This window comes from Pezoporus flaviventris, unplaced genomic scaffold (assembly GCF_033815535.1).
Source record: "Pezoporus flaviventris isolate CSIRO_AGI_PZ_B2104156 unplaced genomic scaffold, CSIRO_AGI_Pfla_v1 ptg000027l, whole genome shotgun sequence".
NCBI classification, from domain to species: Eukaryota; Metazoa; Chordata; class Aves; order Psittaciformes; family Psittacidae; genus Pezoporus; species Pezoporus flaviventris.
The window spans coordinates 2,530,934-2,541,091 of NW_026892575.1; the positions used below are offsets into that span (position 1 = coordinate 2,530,934).

Consider the following 10,158-nt stretch of genomic DNA (forward strand, 5'->3'; position numbering starts at 1 on the left):
TGTGAGCCTCATGCTCTGCCAGGGAGGAGGGGAAGCCGGGAGGAAGCAGAGACAGGACACCTGACCCAAACTGACCAAAGAGCTATTCCATACCACAGCACGTCATGCCCAGGATGTAACTGGGAGTTAGCCGGAAGGGCTGGGAGACTGCAGGGTTGGAGGAGGTATCGGTCGGTGCTTGGTCGGGCTGAGGGGGGCGAGTTATCGGTCGGCTGGTGCTGAGGTGTTGTATTCTCTTCCCTTGTTATTTCCTTTATCATTATTATCATTGGTGGTAGCAGTAGTGATTTGTGTTATACCTTAGTTACTAAACTGTTCATATCTCAACCCGTGGGAGTTGCATTCTTTTGATTCTCCTCTCCGTCCCTCCGAGAGCAGGGGGAGGGCAAGAAAGGGGGGGAAGTGAGCGAACGAATTACCTGACTGGGTTTAAACCACGACAACGGCAAATCACATAGATGCAGAAAAGTATCTTTTCCTGTAAAAACCCAAGGAAAACCTGTTCATTCAGAAAGAATCACTACACTATTTTGCTCTCTGCCCAGCATATTCATAAACTGCATGCCTAAACAATTGTCCACCAGAGGAGTTTTTCTCCAGTCAGATGAAACATTTAGAGCAATTTATTGCAGGAAGGTATACATGACCACAGCAAGTGAGAAAATATGTCTCTCTTTAAACATAACCCAAGATAACATGGTTTATTGGACTATAGAACTCGAGAAATTCCATTCACTGTGCATGCATAATTTTATTTGCGCTTTTGTATTCCATGACTTAAACACAAGGTGACTTTTCCACTCACTGAGCAGTACCTTTCTTCTCTGTGTTCAGTAGCTACCTGTGTGCAAAAGGATTTCAGAATTACTTTTAAGGATAAGGGATGAAAAAAGGTTAGAGAAACTTGCCCCATCAGGGATCACACAATGGTTACATTTCAGGCTGTTTCACCAAATACATCAGTCTATAAAGTGGCTAATACAGCCTACAACAACACAATCAGCTTCAGCTGAAGATCTATATAACAAATCCACACAGGAGACAATTAGTTACTGGTGTGCTAGTTACTTGGTAATCCCATCAAATGTGATGCAGAACCAAAGCTCAGACCTCACAAAATTAGCACTTCCAGCAATCATGAAAAATATACTTTTAAGGACTGCTCCACCAGAAACTCTTGCATACTTAAACAGATCTACCAGGAAGTATTAAGGCCAGATATATGCTTTAAAACACCACACCTATAAAACAGGAGACACATGGTGCTCATTTTCAATCTTATTGCCCGCAGCCTTTTAATTCATCTCTCTACAATCATAGAATCGCAGAATCATAGAATAGTTAGGGTTGGAAAGGACCTTAAGATCATCTAGTTCCAACCCCCCTGCCGTGGGCAGGGACACCTCACACTAAACCATGCCACCCAGGGTTCTCTCCAACCTGGCCTTGAGCACTGCCAGGGATGGAGCATTCACAACCTCCCTGGGCAACCCATTCCAGTGCCTCACCACACTTACAGGAAAGAATTTCTTCCTTATATCCAATTGAAACTTCCCCTGAGTTTTAACCCATTACCCCTTGTCCTATCACTACAGTCCCTAATGAAGAGTCCCTCCCCAGCATCCCTATAGGCCCCCTTCAGATACTGGAAGGCTGCTATGAGGTCTCCATGCAGCCTTCTCTTCTCCAGGCTGAACAGCCCCAACTTCCTCAGCCTGTCTTCATACGGGAGGTGCTCCAGTCCCCTGATCATCCTCGTGGCCTCCTCTGGACTTGTTCCAACAGTTCCATGTCCTTTTTATGTTGAGGACACCAGAACTGCACACAATACTCCAAGTGAGGTCTCAGGACAGCAGAGGGGCAGGATCACCTCCTTCGACCTGCTGGTCACTCTCCTTCTGATGCAGCCCAGGATACGGTTGGCTTTCTGGGCTGCGAGCGCACACTGAAGCTGGCTCATGTTCATTTTCTCATCGACCAACACCCCCAAGTCCTTCCTCATAGGGCTGGTTTGGATCTCTTCTTTGCCCAACCTGTGGCTGTGCCTGGGATTGCTCTGACCCAGGTGTAGGACCTTGCACTTGGCATGGTTAAACTTCATGAGGTTGGCATCAGCCCACCTCACAAGCGTGTCAAGGTCCCTCTGGATGACATTCCTTCCCTCCAGTGTATCAACCGAACCACACAGCTTGGTGTCATCGGCAAACTTGCTGAGGATGCACTCAATCCCACTGTTCATGTCACCTACAAAGATGTTGAACAAGACCGGTCCCAACACCGATCCCTGAGGGACACCACTCGTTACTGGTCTCCAGCTGGACATTGAGCCATTGACCCCAGGTCTTTGTGTGTGGCCATCCAGCCAGTTCTTTATCCAGCGAGTGGTCCATCCATCAAATTGATGTCGCTCCAATTTAGAGACAAGGATGTCATGTGGGACAGTGTCGAACGCTTTGCACAAGTCCAGGTAGATGACATCAACTGCTCTACCCATGTCCATCAGTTTTGTAGCCCCATCATAGAAGGCCACCAGATTGGTCAGGCAGGATTTCCCCTTAGTGAAGCCATGCTGGCTGTCACCAAGCACCTTGTTGTTTTTCATGTGCCTTAGCATGCCTTCCAGGAGAATCTGCTCCAAGATTTTGCCAGGCATAGAGGTGAGACTGACTGGTCTGTAATTCCCCATATCATCCATTTTCCCCTTCTTGAAAATGGGGGTTATATTTCCCTTTTTCCAGTCATCGGGAACTTCACCTGACTGCCATGATTTCTCAAATATGATGAACAGTGACTTAGCAACTTCATTCGCCAGCTCCTTCAGGACCCACGGATGGATATCATCAGGACCCATGGACTTGTGTACATTTAGGTTTTTAAGATATTCTTGAACCAGTTCCTCTCCTACAGTGGGCACAAGGTCTTCATTCTCACAGTCCCTGCATCTGCCTTCCAAGACTTGGGTGGTGTGGTCAGAGCCTTTGCCAGTGAAGACCGAGGCACCAAGTCATTCAGAACCTCAGCCTTCTCCAAATCCAGGGTAGCCAGTTCTCCCGATAGCTTCCAGAGGGGGCCTACGTTGTCCCTAGTCTGTTTTTTATTCACTATGTGCCTATAGAATCCCTTGCTGTTACCTTTAACATTCCTAGCCAAGTTTAATTCTAACTGGGCCTTAGCTTTCCTAACCTGGTCCCTAGCTTCCCGGACAACATCCCTGTCCCCATGCTGCCTGTCCTGGCTTCCACCTTTTATAAGCCTCTTTTTTCATTTGAATTTTCCCCAGCAGCTCCTTATCCACCCAAAGGGGTCTCTTGGCCCTCCTGCTGCACTTCCTTCTAGTTGGGATGCAACACTCCTGAGCTTGTAGCAGGTGATCCTTGAATCAATCAATCGTATGTGTTTATCTCTTGAAATGTCTTCTCAGTCCTAGTTAAGGAAAATGAGTGAACTTGTCAGGGACAGAGAATACATCACTCAAGAGCACGAATAGCTTTTTTTTTTCCTATGAGACACCTAAAATCACATTATCCGCAGGCAGGCAACATGCAAACAGGTCCAAGCACTCATCGGATTTGGGAAAAAATTAACTAGTCTGATGAGATTTAAATCACCAGTAACAGTGTAAGTATTTATAATACAGCCTCTAAACTATGCCCCAAAACCTGTTGATCTGCTACTGAAAGAGTTGAATGGAACCTGCAGATATCTACAGTTCAGGGTAGGAAAAGAAAAAGTTGTCTGCCAAAATTTTTAAGATGCCAGAATTTAATAAGAAGAATTATTCTGTTTCTGATAAAATTCTTGAAATCATGAATACACAAGGCTGCTGGTGTTTAAAAAAAAAAACCCCTGAATAATCCACAAACACCCCACACTCTTTCACAAATCCCTTTGTCTTGGTACACAATTCACCCCTTCAATATAAAACAAGCATTTTCCATTTTTCAGCAATTGAATTTTCCACCTCTCATTAAGACATTTTTTTATATTGCTTTGAAATGCAGCTCTGGTCAACCTTTTCAGTGATTTATACTTATTTCATTTCCTGATGTGCATTATTCCTGGCACTAACAAGAAGTGAGGCAAGGCAGATATACAATAGCTTTTCTCTTTTCAAATATTGCTAGTGAATAACTGAAGGATTAGATTTCTGGTTCTGTAGCTATTTTTTTAAAATTGATTTGTATGTTCAGACCCCATGCATAGGGACTGGTTTTACTTGCTAGGAAACAGACACGAAAAGAGAACACTGATAACACACTTGCTTTGTTAATATTGATGGGGCATGTACATAGTGGCTACATTCCACATGTACAGTTAAACTACATTTTTCACTGAATTCTGTAGATCAAAAAATTAGAAATAAACAACACTTTGTGCTCTTTTAACTTCAGCCAGAGGTACAGCAGCCTCAGAACTCCCAAGCTGCTGCAAAGCAGGGCTCAGTGGAGTATTAAAAGCCTTTTTAGAAGCTTCTGTTCTCAGCTTGTCTCATAAATTGGCTCAGGACACTCTCAAGAATTCTTCCACCAGCAAGGTAATACTTTGTAAGAACATCCAGTACATCCTTATCCCAATATGAGCAAGGAGCAAAGCAGAACTCAAATAGAGGGGGCCAAGTGGTGAAGTGTATGAAATGGCCTTCATCAGTGCCACAATCACATCAGAAACTTAACCTGGCAGTTTGGGTTTCAGAGCAAGAATTATGATTTTAAGAACCCAACAATTTCAATTTATCAAGAGGAAAATGTCTTCATAAAATTAACTAAAGTAATAAGATACTGACTATCCAGTGACATGTTTTTCAGCATCTTACCTTTAACATCACTGGTTTTTGAAAACAGCCAAAAAATTCCTTTCCATTCCTCAAAGCAAGCTGTTCCATCTCCTCTGCTGTGCAATAAAAAGTGTTCATGTAGCTCCTAAAAAATTTTACAGGAAAATACAATTCAAAGAAATTATAGTTTGCAACACTTTCTTACATTCCACATTAAAAAAACAAAAAAAAAAAGATAAGAGATCTACCTCAAGGAAAAGCTTATGTAAATCAGTATGATTTCCCTGAAATCCAAGCAACGTGAATTTACATTCAGAGGCAGGACCACAAATCTGATCTGAAATACAACTGCTAACATGCAAATCTAGCTTTGCCTTTAGTTTGAAAGTAACAATTACAAGATCTAATTAATTTTTTTTTAATAAATCATTATACAATACAAAGAAGTTTTAATAAAAAGCAAATTTTTGAAACACTGCATACTTTTCTTATAAAGAAGGCTGCGATACTATTATGTCAGGGATAATCCTGTTTATTCAGTTACAGAAGTTAAATGCAAGTGATATAAACCAACCAATCGAAAAAAATATACTTCTCTTCATAAAGCATACACAAGATTATTTATGATATAAATAAAATCCAGAGAGTAATCTTGGTGAATTATATATATATATATATATATAATATACATAACGTGAAATGAAAAACATGAATCAACATTTAATAAGCCTTAGATATTTTTTCACAAAACAGCTAATAAACATTCTCCTCTCCTTCCCTCTGCAAAAGCATTAAGCATGAAGTGAGTAAAATATTTTCGGACACTTTGTGGGTAGATCAAAATCTCCTGAAAGGTTCTCTTATGTCTCCTCCATTTCCTGTACTTTACATCCAGGACAACAACAAAAAACCTGACTTCTGTTGTTTCAGCTGGTAAAAATTTAACAGTGCTGCTGTAAAGTCTTTGAAAAATTTGAAAAACTATTCTTTCCTTTAGCATGCCACAGTCATCAACCATCTTTTGTGTTTGTCAAAGTCTCTTCTTCCAAATAATAAATAATAATAATGTTATCATAGAGTCTCTCAATTGTTAATGGTCAAAAGAAATCTGAGTAAATAAGAATCTAGCATAGTTTTTATGAGGGGAAGCTGCATTGGCTGTTGGGGAGTACCATCAAATTCAACCCTTTTGGGAGGAAGCTAAGCAGAGATGCTGTAGATCTACCTCAAGATCTGGAGTCAGGCTTTGGAACAGCTGCATTTGGGCTGTGACTCAACCAGCTGTCTCTTACAGCCATGACAGGAAAAAAAAAAAACAAACCTCAAAGCCACCCCACCCCATACCACCCCTAACCCCCTCTGAAAAAAAGAAAATAAAAGAACAACGCAAGAAAAAAAAAAACCCGCAGCTTCTTAAATTTAAATCTGACTGCCAAAATTGTCATCTTCTCCATGTTTAAAGCAGACAAGTCTCAAAATACAACCAAATGGTGCAGTACCCTCTAAACATTGCCAAGTACAAGAAAATGTCTTTCAGACTAAATAAAGTCAGTAATGACAAACACATGAAGCAAAACCTTGTAGAGTAATATGGTGATTAAATCTGAGTACTATGCTTAGGTTTCCAGATAGCTTTGGTGCCAGACACACTGTGATTGGCATCCTATGACTGTAGGCTTTGAAAATTGTTTCCTTTGAAGAGGATTTCTATTCTCTATCTACCAAAAAATATTATTCCTTTTTATTTTCTTGCTCCTAATGCAGTGGACTATCTCTGCCAGAGCACTGCATGACCAAGTACTTGCAGTTACATACTTTTTTTTGTAGGAGGTGTCTTAGAACATATCATATATTTCAAAATACATGACTTGTATTTTGCAAGATGGCTGTCCAAATTATCAAGCAAGGGATCAGTATTAAGAAGTGGCAAAAATAAGCTTGAAGTTATTCTAAGATGAGAATAATGAACTCTTACAGGTTTGGGCTTGTTTGTTTGCAGTATCTTTATTGTCATTTAGATAATAAATCTTGTCCAGAAATTCTCCCAGGAGTTAAGAAGCTGAGCTCAAAATTCTTTGTTTCTTTGTAGTCTATTAATATGACCCAGAAGTTCCACAGGGAAATAACTCTTAATAGCCTTTACCTGAGGATAATACCAATTGAACATAACTTGAACTTCCCAAATTTCTACCACTTTTTTCCAAAGTGCTTGAAAGTTTATAAGACACACTGAACTCCATAGTGTTTCCAAGAGAACTTAGAATTAAAATACAAAAGGGATTTTTGCTAAAAAAAAAAAAAAAACAAAACAAACAAAAAAAACCAAACAAACAAACAAACAAAAAAAAAAAAACAAAAAACCCCAAACCAAACCAACAACAACAACAAAAAAATTGTAAGAAAAAGGCAAAATCCATCTTTTGCAGTCCAGGCATTTTTGGCATTTTCTGTGCATAGGAACCCTGAGAAGCACTAGAAAGGTCACACACATCCCAGCAGAGAAAAAATCACTGTAGGTCTCTTCAAAAGGATATTGTCTTTTTCCTTAGCAGCACTCTATGCCTATGTCCATCAACAAGACAGGAGTCAAATACTCAGTATGTGCCATTGCTTAAGCAATGGCAGAAGAAAGAATGGTAATCTAAAAAAGGGCACTGTGTTAAAAGAAGTTGATAGAAAAATATTACGCTTTTGAAGATGAGAATACAAAATATGAAATGTATTAATTATTTAGGTAAATGAACAGTTACTAAAAAGACACAAAATATCAATTCATTCTAGTAATATTTCTATCAGCAATTTTATTTTTAGGCTACAGGATTGTTCTTAGTGTGACACAAAGACTGTTACTTGCTGTAAATAACACAGGACTGAATGAACCATCAAAAAGCTACACTACACAGCTCTGATACAGACTTTGAGTGCGGCAGGGAAAGCTTCCTCAACTTTTGTTCTCCAGTCTCTTAACTTTGTGTTGTCTTTTTTTCCTTTGCGTGTCGATATATAGATAAATTCATTGACTCATAATGACCAAGCAGAACTCTTTACAACCTGTACGCATCTAATAGGCACAGTCTAGACTAGAAAATCTTGAACTGTATTTTATAAATACATTAACATACAACTTCTTCATTAAAGATGAAACCATTTATGACAAGGCCAAAGAAAATCTGTGCAAGTCTGTCAGGTGACACTATTTGAGAAATAATGTAGCAAAAATGCCCTTGAGCTATTGCAGAGAAAAACTATAAATGAGCTCTACTGTGAGATTCAGGATCTGCAGAAATTTGAAATGCCGCAAGGGCTATAATCATGATTAAATTAAAAGTATACTGTTTGACAAGTGTTACTGTAGCAATTGTCCCATTTGATGCTATACTATGCATTTAAAAATTATGCAACAGGCTGTTTACTATGCATATATGCTTGGAAAAATGCCCAAATCAGCAAGACCAAATGTTCTGCTTGTGTAAATTTGTGTAACTTCATAAATCTCTATTTGAGCATATCACTACAATCCATTTTTGTTTCCTCAGCAAATTAGCTTAAAACGTACATGCTTCAAAGGATGTGGATGACTTGTTTAGTTCTTAGCGAGAGGGAACAATATGCAGTCCCTTGGCTGTAAAAATGAGTGATATAGCATATGCATGTGTGAAGCAGTTCTCCACAAAAGAGGCTCTTTGTTTTGTGATGATTAAATGATTAATGGTCACAGAACTGCGATACAGATTACTAACAGTGAGCTGGGACATGTTTTAAATCAGTAAGAAAGTTGTTCACACTTTTAGCACCATAGTGTAAATCAGGGCTGTTTTTCAAAAGCTCTTTTGTGAGCTTGAGTGCATCAGCTCAGCCTCTGGGACTGGCTAGGCTCCTAAGAGCAGAACCATACAATTTAAATCAATACAAGCAGGGGTGCAGCCTACTGGCAGATTTGCATTATATAATATAACAGAAATAACTGCAGGTTTCAGCAGATATTGTGCACAGTTTCCTTTAACCTGGTAATAATTCCCCAGAACTGTGGTAAAATTTGCACAAAAAATGGATGGCTAATACTAATATACTTTAAGTATTAGTGTTTCCCTTAACTATTACTTTGTTAATGTACCCTGCTTATGAATTAATGCAAGGTTCAAATTATTAATAATCTCCATTCAGATATTACCTGATAATTTCTACTCTTCTGCTTAAAAATAGTTGATTTATAATTTCAGTATGGAAATTGCAATGCAGAATGACACTGGCAAACAATGATGCAAGAACAAATTTTCAGCAGGTTTTTAAATTTTACCAACAAATTTTCTAATGGGGTGAAGAGACACATACTTGGTCAGTCACCCTACCAGGCTCTCAGTTCTACAATGCCAGCTTTAACTTTGTGAGTTTTCAAAATTCTTATGCAAGGTAAGACTCTACAGTGATTTCACATGGCAACCCATCTGTAGGCTGAATGACAAACCTGGTTTGGCAAGTCTTGACTACCTGTGCTCTCCAGCCTTCACTGAGGCATGTGCAGCAGGAAACACAGGCACAGGAATGAATGCTGTGCGTGCAGGCTCCCAGATTGACAAGAAAGTAAGAAAGAGGTAGAGCTCTTCATTTTACTCAACATCCTTCTGCACCTGAATCTTGAAAGGGAAATGCCAGAGTCCAGGATAACCTGAAATGCATAAAAATAATAATAAAAAAAAAAAAGCACTACTTCATCAGCAGCATCACGTTCTGTTGCTGATGATTTATCTGGTCTGTAGGTTAGATGGCAGGTCTGGAAATCCATCTGACTGCCACATTTCTGTGCAACACCACAGAATAAGGCAGTATGTAGTGAGAGTTTGACTTTTTACCCCAGCTACAGAGTTTTTGGCTTTATGACCAAAATGTAGTTTTGCTTCTCTAGCACCAGCTGTTAGTAAAGGTCAGTTATTACCTTCACATCTCCCAACACAGAACAAGAGGGACTTCTCCTACTATGAAAGGAGTCACAGAACAATTATCTCAGTCTCTGACTACATTAATAACCTACCAGTTAGCTTTGCTCTGAGGAACATAATTCTTTATTGCCTATAGTTTGGAAAGTTCTTTGGATTTAAAGTAAGTGATTATAAAGTTAGACAAGCAGGTTTCTGTCTGGCTCAGCTGTATAAAAGTTCCTAACCAGACTGCTGGTTTTGTATTATAGCTGGTTTACCCCCTGTCTTTATATCCTTGAGGCCAACTTTGCAAAGGTTGCATTTTAGTTTGAAGTGTCCATCCTATTGCAGATGGTAAAAGCACTTTTCTTACAGTACCTTTTCATGTCCTCCTCCAATGTTTTTGAGCTAAGAAATACAAAACAAAGGACAAGTCCTGCTGTTAATTAAATAGCTGGAATTTAACTA

General features: G+C 39.4%; 1 long non-coding RNA gene across 2 annotated transcripts; it reads right to left on the minus strand.

The window, feature by feature from the left end:
* Positions 1-679: 679 nt before the first annotated feature.
* Positions 680-9,435, minus strand: LOC133271985 (uncharacterized). 2 transcript variants are annotated; one of them, XR_009744316.1, is made up of 3 exons: positions 9,263-9,435; positions 4,814-4,919; positions 680-841 (listed from the first exon to the last, which is right to left on the minus strand). It is a non-coding gene; the product is annotated as an uncharacterized LOC133271985 (long non-coding RNA). The 2 variants fall into 2 exon arrangements; XR_009744317.1 differs by lacking the exon at positions 9,263-9,435 and adding an exon at positions 7,691-7,765.
* Between the last annotated feature and the right edge of the window lie 723 nt (positions 9,436-10,158).